Source organism: Carassius auratus, chromosome 3, assembly GCF_003368295.1.
Source record: "Carassius auratus strain Wakin chromosome 3, ASM336829v1, whole genome shotgun sequence".
Lineage (NCBI taxonomy): Eukaryota > Metazoa > Chordata > Actinopteri > Cypriniformes > Cyprinidae > Carassius > Carassius auratus.
In genome coordinates, this window is record NC_039245.1 from 25,593,736 (window position 1) to 25,609,837 (window position 16,102).

The window sequence follows — 16,102 nt, forward strand, 5'->3', positions numbered from 1 at the left end:
CTCAGGAATGACCTGTAATGAAATTGTCTTGTAGACCGTGTTCAAGTCTCTATGGAGGAAGACAGAAGATGCGTTTTCTGTGAAGACTTTGTGTTGATCTTCTTCTCATAATTGACGTGAGGATGCTGTGCTGCTTTGTGTGCATCCACAGAAGTCCCCCAGTTTTCTGTTTTGGATCAAATTGTTTCCAACAGCTGCAAAATCCTCATCTTGGAGAGATGCCAGGTGGAAATGAAAAAAATCTGCAGATTATGAGCAGAGCAATTTAGGTCGAGTTTTTCCAGGGCTCTCTGTTTTAATTTGCACTCTCGGGGTTGTCACTGGCGTTAATTCATGGTTTCCTTTTCCCAAGGCGACACTGTGTAATTGCTATGGCAGAATTACACATACAATGAAAAAATAAAAATGACAGGAGGAAGATACTGATCATGGGTATCTGACAGCACTATTGTTGGGTTCAGCTGCAGCCGTCCCGTAGGAAAGAAACATCACAAATGAGATGCTTTATATTATCTCAGTTTTTCTCCTATAAATGATGTTAAATGGAGAATCTAATTAATGCTTGCATCTCATTAATCTCAGAGATTTCTCCTGAGTAAACAACCCCATTAATCACACATTACTGAGGACAGTGTCTTCTAGGGCTTCAGAAGAGATCCTGACAGTTTCTCATATTGTGCAAATACTGGCCAGAGAATTATTAGAGAAAAATTTTATACTTACTGAAACTGACATCTCCCAATGTGAAAAAGAAGTGGGCTTAATTGTATTGAACGTGCACTTGTAGTGTACTTCAAATCTTAAAAGTATATTTTTATACTATAGATAATATAATAATGAAATAAAAGTTCACATTAAGTGTACTTAAAGAGAGATATTTTATGACTTTCTTAACACACTTAAAAATACTTGATTATAACTTAACTGTAGTGTTATTTGATGTTGTATTTAAAGTTAATATTTTAATGTCACTTTATTTTAATAGAAGTGGTATTAAAAATGGTGTATTAAAATTTTCACATTTAGAAATTGCTAGTACATTTCACAATTAATTTCAAAGAAATACATTTTACAGCTTCAATTTCATATTTTAAGTCCTACTTAAGTGTCCCAAAAGAACTTTCAAATTTGTATATTTTAAGTGTGTGTGTGTGTGGGCATGTTTTTGTGACATATCAGGACACAACTCTGTATAATGAGATGGGTATGACACAGGTATTACAAGGAGAGGGTGACTTATGAAGACATAACCCATGTACCCATTTTTCAAAACGCTTATAAATCATCCAGAATTAGTTTTTTTTTTTTTAGAAAGTAAAAATGCACAAAGTTTCCTGTGAGGGTTAGGGTTAGGGGTAGGGTTGGTGAAGGGAGATAGAATATACAGTTTCTACAGTATGAAAACCATTACGCCTATGGGATGTCCCCACTTTTCACAAAAACAAACGTGTGTGTGTATGTGTGTGCAAAAGTATCGTTCTTTTTCACAAGGGTCTTTTAAATAAATACTTCATTTAAAAAAAAAGAAAAATCATACCATTGATCAATTTTATATCTGCTGTTATCTAAACCACACATTTGGTAATTGATCTGTTATTAAAATAATGCTGAATAAAATATGATACGCACTCTGCATTGGGCATATATGGTGAGGTTAAAGATATAAAACAACAGTCTTATTTCAAATTCTGTAAAACTCATTGCCACAGTTTTATTAATAGTTTCCCTTTATTATGTATTCTGTAAGTGGGACTTTACAAAACAGAGAAGGAGCATACGTTCTCGCTTTTGCCTAGAGGTTGTGTTGAAACTGAGAGCAGCCAAGTATGAACTAGTAATTAGCACACACAGTTTCTGTATCCATTAAGAAAAGGGCAAGTTTCACAGTTGTGGTGGCAAATTAAAATGCCACGGTTTGGGTTCTGCCCTCACACAAAGATCTGCGAGTGAAATCTGGCCAGCTAACATGTGTTTCTCTGTAATTACAGTCAGAGAGAATGTGGAGCAGGAGGATGACCTCTTCCAGCCGCACCAAGTCTCCGCTCAACAATCCTGCTCCATGTAAAACTACTCACAAAAGCCCTTTCAGCTCAAGAACTCTCATTAAATTAGGAAACCTGAATGTCATATATCCTCCCTTCTTCACAGCTCACGAAACGCTCTTACTCATCCCTTCTCCAGTAACTAGCTTCTCCAAAAACGTCATCTTTGCTTTTTTTTACTTTTCTTCATTAAATAATTTATTTGGGAGTTTGTTGCTTACCCTAGGTGTTCTCTTTAAAAACAGCTTGTGTGGTTACTATTCTATTTCATGTTCAATTCGCCCCAGTTTAGATTGAGATCGGATATATAACAGCTCAGGTCTCACAAACACATGACAAGGTCAGCTTTAATGCTAGAATCAAGACCAATTAATGCAAATGGATATGGAAAAGGGGGAAATGAAGCCTGTTTTAGGAACAGTAAAATGATTTGCATTATTTTCATACAAATCCTCCTAAATTCTCATTACTGTACTGCGCCCGTATGTTTTAATTCTATTTTATTGTATAATGTAATTGCAAGAGGTTATTATCAATAGATTCTCATTTTAAAACAATTCTAATAAATAAATAATTGAATAAATAAATACACATCTCTCTCTCTCTCTCTCTCTCTCTCTCTCTCTCTCTCTCTCTCTCTCTCTCTCTTTCTCTATCATATTAAATCACATAATATATATATGTACATTTATGTGTGTGTGTGTGTGTGTGTGTGTGATTTTAGATTTATGTAGTTGAATTGCATATATAAAAAAATTCATATAAAATCCCATTTTATTTGGATCACAAAGTTTAAATATCTATCTATCTATCTATCTATCTATCTATCTATCTATCTATCTATCTATCTATCTATCTATCTATCTATCTATCTATCTATCTATCTATCTAAATATATATATATATATATATATATATATATATATATATATATATATATATATATATATATATATATATATATATATATATATATTAGGGGTGTAACAATAAACTCATAATACATATTGTTGTTCATGAAATGGTAAAGGAACAGGTAAGATGCATCTATTTGCATCTATTTACTATTTGCATCTATTTGATTTTGTTTAAATACTCATATTTTCAAAATGCATTTATAGCCTAGAATAAACATATTTTATTTTTATTTGTTTTGTGAAAATAATGTAATCTGGTGAGAAGTATAAACATGGTAAAAATACGGCTGACGAACCAGCAATATTCAGTTATTTAAAAGCTATGAGACTGAAACGAATTGGATTAACTGATGATAAATGTAGAAACCTAGTTATTGTGATAGTTATTTAAATCACACTCATTTACTTTTACAGAAATCATACTTGTTTCATTTATATGACTGACAAATATGCATCACATTCAGTTTATTCATTTTGTTTATGCTAAACCTGAGTGTGAAATAACAATGTATGAATACATTTTTTTGAACATTATAGTAATGAGAATGAGATTGCATAACTGAAGAAAAGCGTGTAATTGCCATTGAAATAATGTAAAACAATGCAAAACATATTTTATTATTATTATATAAATAAAATAATCACCTGTAGATTAGGTGACAAAAAAAAAACAGCAGTTGTGTCATGCTGTACAGTCAGATGTCACAAGAGCTCATCTCCACAAATAGCACACAGCTAAAAGTATCATAGTCATTCTCATATTCTGACTGACATTAATCCTGACGGTCGCTATGTGAGATCCCAGATGAGAACTAATCAGAAAGGGTTGGGGACAGATGAGGATTTTACCTGGATTATGGATCCCTGTGAGGATTGAGCTTCTGCGTTTGACCTGTGCCCTCCACGTGTTTAAAGCCTCTCCGTCATGACATTTCACAAGACTCTCATTAAAGACACAAAGCCTTCAGATGCAAAAGTGTTTGTTGTTAATGTCAACACTGTCAAAGCTGCTCAAACGAGTGTGATCTGCCCTAAAATGAGCTTGATTTGATCTGTTACTGATTTGATGATAAAATAAATGGCACTATAATGTGGGAATTTTACTGTGCACCGCCTAGAAACAGTATTCTATAGTGCTCTGAGTTGCAAACTTCACATTTTGTCCTCCAAATTTTCAGTGCATATAAAAATAGGCATACTGCACTTCATACTAAGCATGGTGAATTATTACATCATTCTGAAAGTAGCTGTCAAGAGTTCTCATCAAATGAAGGCTGCACGATGTGGCCTTGGTGACTGAAAGACATGTATTTCACAACTTCACTGAAAAAGCATCTTTATAAAGCCACTCCTTTCTGGCATAAGATTGATTAGAATTAGACTTCTATGTCTCTATTGATGAGAAAAATGAGAAGATGTACTCTAAAATGAACTATTAATGCTTATTGATTCCAACAAAGGCAAAATAAAAGCAATTCCTCATTATCAGTGCGTTCTGGCCTCAGGCTCAACCCGAAAACAAAGCTCTGGCTATGTGTCATGGCCAATGGGAGCTCAAATGAATTGAAATTGAGCTCAGACATTGTAAATATTTAACGCATTATGCTGTTGTTACTACAGTAACAAAGAAAAGCCTGCTGAAGGTGACTTTGTGTCTGTGTAGAGATGAATATCAACAGAGCCACACATCTTCCAAGTGCTTCCCAGAGGGTAATTCAGGTTTACTTTATGAATATCAACCTAACGTGAATGCTTTATACAGCATAAAGTTTTTGCTGTGATCATAATGCAACAGCTCTTTCAGAACATACAGTAGATGGGCTAAACTACTCAACACTGGCCGTTGTTTGATGCCTCTGTTCCTCCAGCTGCAGGTCACCATGTCATATACTGTTTATGATCAAAAGCCAGGCCTCTCAAAAGACTGGACACAAGCCAGTTCCAACCAGCAGCCTTGGGCATTATGTTTGACACCCCTGATCTAATGCATCATTATTCCAACTAAAATTTAACTTTTAATTTGACGCAATGTTCACTTTTTAAAAGAGTACTTAAGTTTAAGAAAAATAGTCATGAAAGTATTTCTGTTTAAGTTCACTAAAGTGTCATTTTATCTCATTAATATATTTTCTGCAAGTAATTTACATATATATATATATATATATATATATATATATATATATATATATATATATATATATATATATATTCGTATAAAAGTTCATACGAGTGCACTTCTCTTCAGGGGTTCTAGGCATGAACATACACACAGGGTGTGCTCAAAATATTAAAATATTGTTTATTTTTCTAGATTTCCATTTTACAGTGTGGACTCAGATTTCAGAGTTCACTGTATATATTAATATATTGCAGCTCTTTTGTCAGTTGCACTATGAATGAGGCTTTCTTGGCTTCTTAAGCTGAGTCTCTGATCAAAACCAAAGCCATTTCAGTAGCTAAGTGAATGTATTTGTCCATACAGTCCTCTATAGAAGCAACAGTCAGCCAGTATGTTCCAGTTAGACAGCTCCAGGTCAGCAGGATTGATGGTGCTATGTGTTCTTCATACGAGGGCTCAGGGGGGAGTCAGTGACAGGTGCTGTTGTCTTCTGACACTCAATGATCTATCCCACTTGATCAGTGTGTCAGAAACCCAAGATAACATTAAGTTTCAAGGTCACCTTGGGAAAAAGGTGTTTCTCAACTTTGCTTGTCGATAATCCATTGAGAGACTCCACTGATGCTGTTGTTGTGAACATGAACCTTGGTCTCAACAAATTCCCATGTCAAAAAAAAAATCCTTAAGAAATACTGAGGAAATGCTGATCAGATTTTTGGAAGGGCTTAAATGAGAAAAGAGCATCACTTGAATTTATTTCTGACAAAAACCTGCATACACTAAAAAAATATGTTTTGTAAAATAATATATGATAACTATATAGTTTATAAATTGTATAAATTGTATAACTGGATATGGAAGCTTATTTCCTCCACAGAATACAAATATAAAAAAGTTCAAGATGTAGTCCAAGAAAGAAAGTTGGAATTCTGAATAAAAAAGTCAAAATGTGCAAATCTCCGACTTCCTAGACAAAGGCGAGAATAAAGACAATTTATTCTTAATTAATTAACATAAACATTGCAATTAATTTGCAAAAATAATGCAATTAATCTTCAACAAATATATATTTTTTCTCTTTAATTTATTAATTTATTTATTCATATATTTTTTTTGTATTTTCCATGTTAAACTGGTTTGTTGCTTAATAAAAATGGCATCCAATTGCATTAAATGAAACAAAACATAATGAATTTTTAAAAATCATTTTTCTGTGTGTGTGTGTGTGTGTGTCTGTGTGTGTCTGTGTGTGTGTGTGTGTGTGTGTACGTGCGTTCGTGTGTGTGTGCGTGTGTGGTTATCCATCCATGTGTATTTGATTCAAAGGAGGATTCTTGTTAAATCCTGTAATGACAGGTTCCAATTTATGGGAGAAATCTTAATAGTTTTTTGTTGTTGTTGTGACAAGAACATCATTCATTGAGGTTTGTTAGTCTAGGGTTCAAGGCAGTAATTCCCAGTCAATGCTTGTTAAGTGCAAATCTGACCTCACAAGCCCATGGTGTATCCTGTTAGCCTGGCTCACGAATCAATCAACTGGCACCAGGAAAGAAGATCAGTTAGTCTGAGACGCAAAGCCCTTCAGTTCTGGAAAATATATTTATAAACAGAACTTTTCAGCACAGGTGAAGTTATTCCTCCAGCTACATGCTTCTGTAGCCCTGTGACTATATATCCAGACATGAAACATCAATCCAAATCCTTTGCCTTCCTCACTTTGGCATTCTGTTGTACCCAATGATCTCATTTTGTCTTGTATTTCTGCTCTAGTTTCAGCATTTCCTCCAGAGAATCCCGGGAAACACACGCAAATACAATTCACATACACACGCACAGACCCACACACACATGGATGTGGACAGAGAAATCAAAAGGGAAAAAGTGAACGGGTATGGTGTGAGGCTGCGCATGCAAAAGCAGTCTATGGGTTAATTTAGTCAAACTGTGATTTGAGTTTATAGATGAGGTTTGCAAGCAGAAACACCTGCAGTTTCATCCGCTCCCTTCTGCTCGGCACACCTGCACTTCAGTCATTTCACCTCAGACTGAATGACACCTTCTGTGCTACAAGGAGAATATTTCATAACACATCAAAATCAAACATTAAAGGCAAGAATTATTTTACAATTCTGACATTCTCACATCACTTTTATAACAAAGCCATGTGTATTTCATCTCTTGATGTCTTTTAGAAGCACAAAAAAAATAACTTGGGGATGATAAATATGGGTAGTTAATGCGCTATTTTTTTCTAGCTATATTACAAATACAGTTTACCCACAAATTTAAATTCAGTCATCATTCCAGGTGTACAGAGAGTACCTGAAAATCATACTTGAGAAGCTAAAATGTACACTGCGAAAATGACTCCAGGTTACAAGTCACCGAATTCCTTAGCATACCCAAAACCTCAGAACAACTTGATGATGTAACAAAAACTATGGACTCTCTCTTTTCTAGCATTTTAAATACAGTTGCTCCTTTACACTTAAGGAAGGTTAAGGAAAACAGTCTGACACCATGGTATAATGAGCACACTCGCACACTAAAGAGAGCAGCACAGAAAATGGAGCATAGCTGGAGGAAAACAAAACTAGAGGTATTTCATATTGCTTGGCAGGAAAGTAACCTATCCTACAGAAAAGCATTAAAAACTGCTAGATCTGATTACTTATCTGCTCTTTACGAAGAAAACAAACATAACCCCAGGTATTTATTCAAAATGCAAAATTGTAACCGTTCAGCCGTCAGCTACAATATCACATCAAACAGTGCACTAAAGATCCCCTGAGGAACATTTCCACTCGTTCTCTACTATAGGAGTTGAAGAAATGTATAAACTTGTTAAAACATTTTAACCAACAACATATTCCATCTAAGCTCCTAAAAGAGGTGCTTCCAGAAGTCATATATCCTCTTCTGACTATTATTAATGCCTCATTGTCATTAGGATATGTCCCCAAAACCTTCAAACTGGCTGTTATTAAGCCTCTCATAAAAAACACAACTTAACTCCAAAGAACTAGTTAATTATAGACCGATCTCGAATCTCCCTTTTCTTTCCAAGATACTAGAAAAGGTGGTATCCTCACAATTATATTCCTTCTTAGAGAAAAATGGTATATGTGAGGATTTCCAGTCAGGCTTTAGACCGTATCATAGTACTGAGACTGCTCTCCTTAGAGTTACAAATGATCTGCTCTTATCATCTGATCATGGGTGTATCTCTCTATTAGTGCTATTGGATCTTAGTGCTGCGTTCGACACTATTGACCACAACATTCTTTTGCATAGACTAGAAAACTTTGTTGGCATTAATGGAAGTGCATTAGCATGGTTTAAATACTTACTTATATGACCGCCTTCAATTCGTAGCAGTGAATGAAGAGGTATCATCGATCACAAGTGCAGTATGGAGTACCTCAAGGCTTGGTACTTTGGCCGCTACTCTTCACGCTTAACATGTTACCCTTGGGAGATATCATCAGGAAACATGGTGTTAGCTTTCACTGTTATGCTGATGTTTCTCAGCTCTATATTTCTTTGCGGCCCGGTGAAAAACACCAATTTGAAAAACTAAAGGAATGCATAGTCGATATAAAAAACTGGATGACGAGTAATTTCTTGCTGCTAAATTCTGAAAAAACAGAGGTGTAAATTATAGGACCTATAGGACTCTGCATGTAATAACCTAGAACACTGTCTAAGACTTGATGGCCGCACTGTCAATTATTCGTCATCAGTTAGGAACCTAGGTGTGCTATTTGATCACAATCATTCCTTAGAAAACCACATTTCTAGCATTTGTAAAACTGCATTTTCCCTCTCAAAAATATATCTAAATTACGGCCTATGCTCTCAATGGCAAATGCAGAAATGTTAATCCATGCATTTATGACCTCAAGGTTAGATTATTGTAATGCTTTATTGGGTGATTGTTCTGTATGCTTAGTAAACAAACTACAGCTAGTCCAAAATCTAGCAGCAAGAGTTCTTACTAGAACCAGGAAGTATGACCATATTAGCCCGGTCCTGTCAACACTGCATTGGCTCCCTATCAAACATTTTATAGATTTTTAAATATTGCTTATTACTTATAATCCCTGAATGGTTTAGCACCTTTAACACCATTTGAATAAGCTCTTGTTACACTATAATCCTCCACGTCCACTGCCTTCTCAAAACTCAGGCAATTTGATAATACCTAGAATATCAAAATCACTTGCGGGCGACAGATCCTTTTCCTATTTGCCGCCTAAACTCTGGAATAACCTACTTAACATAGCTCGGGAGGCAGACACACTCTTGCAGTTCTAGATTCTAGAATTAAAGACCCATTTCTTTAACCTGGTTTACACATAACACACTAATATGCTTCTAATATCCAAATCCGTTAAAGGATTTTTAGGCTGCATTAATTAGGTAAACCGGAACCGGGAACACTTCCCATAACACCCGATGTACTTGCTACATCATTAGAAGAATAGCATCTACACTAATGTTAGTCTGATTCTCTCTTATTCCAAGGTCACCGTAGCCACCAGATCCAGTGCGTATCCAGACCAGATCGTGGATCAGCACCTAGAAAGGACCTCTACAGCCCTGAAAGACAACTAGAGCCCCAGATACAGATCCCCTTTAAAGACCTTGTCTCAGACGTCCACCGTGACAAGACCAAAAAAACAGATGATTCTTCTGCACAATCTGACTTTGCTGCAGCCTGGAATTGAACTACTGGTTTCGTCTGGTCGGAGGAGAACTGCCCCCCCCCCCCAACTCAGCCTGGTTTCTCCCAAAGTTTTTTTTCTCCATTCTGTTACCGATGGAGTTTTGGTTCCTTGCCTCTGTCGCCTCTGGCTTGCTTAGTTGGGGTCACTTTCATTTACAGCGATATCGTTGACTTGATTGCAAATGATTGCACAGACACTATTTAAACTGAACTGAGATGAACTTCCTTTAACTGTCATTTTGCAATATTGACACACTGTTTTCCTAATGAATGTTGTTCAATTGTTTTGATGCAATGTGTTTTGTTTAAAGCGCTATATAAATAAAGGTTACTTGACTTGACTAAATGTCTTGATTGAACAGTATCTGCATATTTTTACATTACTTGTTACATTTATTGATTGACACATACTGTATATGAAACACCTTTGATTCACAACTACCTGCTAATGCACTCACATTCGGATGAAGTACTTGTGTCCATAAGTTTGGGTGAGTAAGGGTTAAGGCTTGAAGGCTGTGACTACTGGGCATGTGAACATCAATATCATTTTTGTCATGTGGAACAACAATAGCTACTTTATTTGCAATATTGTAATGGTTGGTTTAGGGTTTGGGTAGGTGTAGACCTTAATAAAACACTATCTAATAGGTGCAAAATTTATTGTTTATTTACTTCTGTAGCTCCACAATTGTAAGGGCAAAATGCACCAACACATATAGTAGTACATTCAGTGCCCTGTAGATGCCGATATCCCTTATTTTGTAGCAGAAATAAATTGCTGCAGAACAAGCTAATGACATCAGTGATCATTGTACAATTGCTGCAGTTAGAAATGCCAAAATTCCAAAAATCCAGGCCTCAATGCATTAAAAAACGTGGTATGAAACATTTTTCCTTACAAGGTATTCGCATGATTTATTTTAATTGAACTGGGACAGCGTTAGGCTTATTGATGATGTTGAAATAGCTTGGAAATACTTTCATGATGGATATTTGCAACTTATTAACAAACATGCTCCTCTACGTAAGTTCAGAGTCAAGGGATGAGATAGCAGTTTAGCAACCTTCTTCATGAGAGGGATGTGGCTTGGGCAAAGGCTAGGAAATCAGAAGTGGAAGCCGATATGATTCATTTCAGATGGCTACGAAACCAGTTCACAGCAGCTGTCCGACATGCCAAATCGGAATACTATCTAACGGCTATTACAGACAATCTAAATAACCCTAGGACTTTTTGGAAGTCTATCAAGTCAATTTCTTTAACTAAATTTCGTAATGAACTGCCTCCCCATATCATCAGGGATAATTTTACTATCTCTGATAGATTGGCGATGCTAGAGTGTTTTAATGAACATTTTGTTGCATCTGGTTCTTTGCTTGACAAATCGCCACCTCCAAAAACCTCCCCTTATAACAGTAATGTTGCTGGAAGATGTTTTGTTAGTCAGCCTTTTCCATTTACCTTTAACCCGTTTTCACTCAATGATGTACATAAAGCCCTAATGTCATTGGATATCAAAAAGCCTGCTGGCCCAGATTTTCTAGAGCAATATTTCTTAAAAATTGCTGCAGATTTTATTGCTAAACCTTTTTAATATGTCTTTGGATCAGAGTGTTATGCCATCAATCTAGAATTCTTCCCATGTCTTTCCCTTGTTAAAGGGAGGAGATCCTGCCTTGTTAAACAACTATAGGCCTATCTCCAATTTGTCTGTGCTGTCAAAGGTCTCAGAACGACTAGTAAGTGAACAACTGAAAGAATTCCTGAGTGTTAATAATACTCTTTTTCAGTCAGAGTTTCAGTCGGGCTTCCGAAAGGAACACAGTACCATCTCTGCTTCATTGAAGTTTGTGAATGACATTATTGAGGCATTGGACAGCAAAAAGCAGCTCTTTTCATTGATCTCTCCGAAGTTTTTGATACGGTGAACCATTGTATTTTAAAACAGAGACTGCTCAATATTGGTCTTTCTGAGAAGGCAGCTGGTTGGTTTGAAAATTATCTCTCAGATAGGACTCAGTGTGTCACCTTTGATGGAATCTTTTCAGGTTTCTTAGAAGTTGTATCAGGGGTCCCACAGGGATCGATGCTGGGCCCACTTTTATTTACAATTTATTTAAATGACCTTGGTTCAAATGTCCACAATGCTTTGTTTCATTTATATGCTGATGACACAATTATTTACACCTGTGGTGAAACCCTTCACCAGACTTTTCAGTTTCTGCAGGATGCCTTTGACACTGTACAATCTCGGCTGTCCGACTTGAAGTTTGTGTTGAATGCAAGTAAAACCAAGATGGTACTGTTCTCAAATATTAGGAACTCTACAACTATCCTTCCAAACATAATTACTCTGCGGGGAAATATAATAGAGCGTGTGGCTGAGTACAAGTACTTAGGGCTTTTACTTGACGACCATTTGACTTTTAAAGCTCATATCCAAAATTTAGCCTGGAAACTTAGGTTAAAACTAGGGTTCCATTTTAGGAATAGGGCCTGTTCTTCTTTTGCAACAATTAAGAAATTGGTCTAGTCTACTTTCCTGCCTCTTTTTGGACTATGGTGATTTTTTATATATGCACGCCCCTAATAAATATTTGCACCAGTTGGATTCAGCTTATCGTGGTGCATTGAGATTTATTACAGGGTGCAAGCTTTTCACACATAGTTGCACTCTGTATAATCTAGTCCAGTGGCCCAACCCTTGCTCACCGCAGGCTAATCCGGTGGCGATTGTTTATATATAAATCCATCATTGGGACATTGCTCCCTTATTTATGTAGGCTTATGTCCTTCAAAGGCAGCACTCACTCTCTGCAGTCTAATGATAATTTTAACCTGGTTGTGCCTAGGGCTCGCACAGAATTGGGGAAGCAAGCATTTAGAATTTCTGCCCCATCAGCATGGAACCTGTTACAAAATTATTTAAAACTTGATAATTTGTTCTCTTTTGGTCAATTTAAGAAGCTATTAAAGCATCGGGAAGCAGGCACAATGGGCACCTGTCCCTGCCTCCCACATTAGGTTGAGTCTATGTTGAAAATGGGGGATGTCATGATTTCCTCGTTGGTAGATTCATGTGCTCGTAAAAGAGACTTGTTCTCAAAGGATTTCCCTGGTTAAATAAAATAAATAAAAGTTAGCTGCCATGCATAACGAAAAGAGTAATTGCATGGAAGGTGGCCAAGATTGTGCTGTGAATGGATGGAACATTTAAGCATCAAACTCAGTTAATCAGTTAGTCTTCTAAAAGATCTTTCACATTGAGCAAAACTGTACAGTATTTTGGCATATCTTTTTTTTTTTTTTTACATCATTACATTAAAGCAAAATGACATCTGCACAAAAATGACCAAGAGCAGGGTGATTATGATTATGAGGAAAAATATTCCCCACTTCCCTTAATACCCAGTTGGCCTCCGATCACCAGGAAGACTATGTTTCCCAGTTTAGTGCAGACAAATTAAAGTCTGATGAGGTTGTTGCTAAATTGGCACATTTCATCAATATAAGAAGCGATGCACTAGAAGAGATGGTAAAAGCTACACCAAGAGGACTTAAAGGAAAAGTTGGGCTCCATTGAAAGACATGTAGAGATAAGTGAACAATCTACTCTGTCCTGCATGAATCGTTCACTTCACTGTGAGGAGATACAGGGAAGCAGTGTGGAAAGCTGCAAAAATCAGGAAATTTCTTCGAGATCATGGCTTGCGTTTGACCACAGATTTAACGACCAAGATTTTAGGCAGAAATTATGGCTTTTGATTAAAAGGCACGAGAGGGTAAATCAGCATACTTTGTTTAAGGCTGTAAAACAACTGTAAAAGAAACATAAGCATGTTGTGGTCCACTTGAAAATTTAGGTATTTCATTTCATTTTACTAGATAACGTGGCCAACAGAAACTGTACTCTTTCTGCTAATTTGCTTTCAAAGGAAAACTGGCAATAGAAAGGTTACTGATAAGTTATCCTTGTTAATATTTTTTAAAGGTGCTGATCTCGGCTCAATCTGAGTTTTAGTTTCTTATATTTATCCAGAGGATGACAATATATGGTATTTATTTCATTTTTTCCAATTAGTTCTGTTAATCTGTTAAATGTGTCTATTTCCTCTTTTAATGTTTAGGGGCTGCATAATAATATTTAAAGAAAAGAACTGATTTTACTTGCTACACAATACTGGGCTGCGTTTCCCAAAAGCTTCGTAAGCCTAAGAAGTTCTTAAAAAAGATTGTACGACTGATCTTAATATTACGGTCTGTTTCCCAAAAGTATCGTAACTTAAGTAGCACTTGAAAATCTTTGTAGATCCGTGAGTGCTATGGAGTAATCGTAAAGCCCTAAGTGCATCGTAAGAAGACAGATTTATGCGGTCACCTGCAGGAAAATCGACAGATTACACCTTTAACTCGATTCAAGTGCAATGGAATTATAATATAGTCTAAGGATTTATTGTACTTTATTGTAAAATTTATAATTCGTTTTTTCTTTCATTAATTTATAAAGGAAATAATTTAATAAGGCAGAAAAAAAGAAATACACATCTAAATTAAATGACTGAACCAAAGTAAAGACTGGGGAAAAATCTTCAATGACTTTCTGACATGCACTATATATGTGTGTGTGTGTGTGTGTGTGTGTGTATATATATATATATATATATATATATATATATATATATATATATATATATATATATATATATATACACGTGTGTGCGTGTGTGTGTGTGTGTGTGTGTGTGTGTGTGTGTGTGCGTGTGTGTGTGTGTTTGTGACATATCGGGACACAACTCTGTATAATAACATGGGTATGACACAGGTATTACAAGGAGAGCGTGACTTAAGAGGACATAACCCATGTCCCCATTTTTCAAAACGCTTATAAATCATACAGAATTAGTTTTTTTTTTGAGAAAGGACAAATGCACAACGTTTCCTGTGAGAGTTAATGTTAGGTGTAGGGTTGGTGTACAGACATAGAATATACAGTTTGTACAGTATAAAAACTATATATATATATATAGAGAGAGAGAGAGAGAGTGTATATATTAGAATTTAAAGTAGGCTATAATATTATACACTGTATTATATAATATAATATAATATCCGAGTTGTCTGGAACACAGCATTAGGTTAACATTTCAACAAACGAGCATCTACTAATTACGAGCCATTCTATTAGGCAACGTTTCAGCACTTGACAAATGGATAGCGACTTCTAAAGTAGCACTTAAATCACAGCTACGTGCGATTGCTTTAAGTGCATTTTGGGAAATGCACATGAAACAATAATGAACGATTGTAAAATGGCTCATAGAAAATGCTCTTAAGCACTAAAATCAATTGTTATCGGGAAATCTGGCCCAGATCTGATTTCTGATGTATACAAGAAGCTCATTCGGTTAATGATGATCGCAAATTTTGGAGTGCTCAGTGGGGTGATTCACTATGGTTTTCCCATGGTTCTGAACATTCAGCTGGGGTAATAACACTTAAGAATAGATTTAATGGTGAAGTCGTGCAGTCTGTAAGTCATCCTTATGGTAGTAATAATAATTTTATTATTACAGCTAATGTTTATGGGTACAAAAGGAACCAAGTGAATGATAGTCATTTGGGGGCTGTAGGAAACACCTTTAAAGGTTGGTTTGACAAATATCCAACCTTACACAATAATAGGAGGGGGTTTTAACATTATTTGGGAATATGCTACAGACAAATAACCACAAGGTCGATCAAATTCAATAAATATTAATTTAAAAAAAATGTATCTCAAAATGTAATCTAAAATATATCTGGAGAGTTAAACACCCTAATAACATCCTTCACGTGGAGTAACAAGTCAGGCTCTAATCTATCCAGAATTGATTATTAGTTTTGAGAAATATAGGGTAGAAGCAGATATTTTACCTACTCCTTTAACAGATCATAAAGCCTTCGGTATAAATATGAACCTGCACTCCAAAAACCATAATGCAAATATTTCATATTGGAAACTTAATAATTCCCTCTTGCTGCATAATGAGGTCCAAAAGAAGATTTGATTTGTAGGTTTTGGTTTAAAGCTAAACTTCTAAAGTTTGAAATTGGAAAATATATGATAAAGTATGGTTCCTTTAAGAATTACCAAAATTAAATGAGCTGAAGAAATTAGAATAATAACAAGAATAACAAATTTGTCTCAGAGACATCCAGACTCTCATTTAGAGGATGAATAACTAGAAATGGCTGAGATATGAAGTAAACTAGATGATTTGTATAAGAAAAAAGCTGAAGGTGCCTTTATTC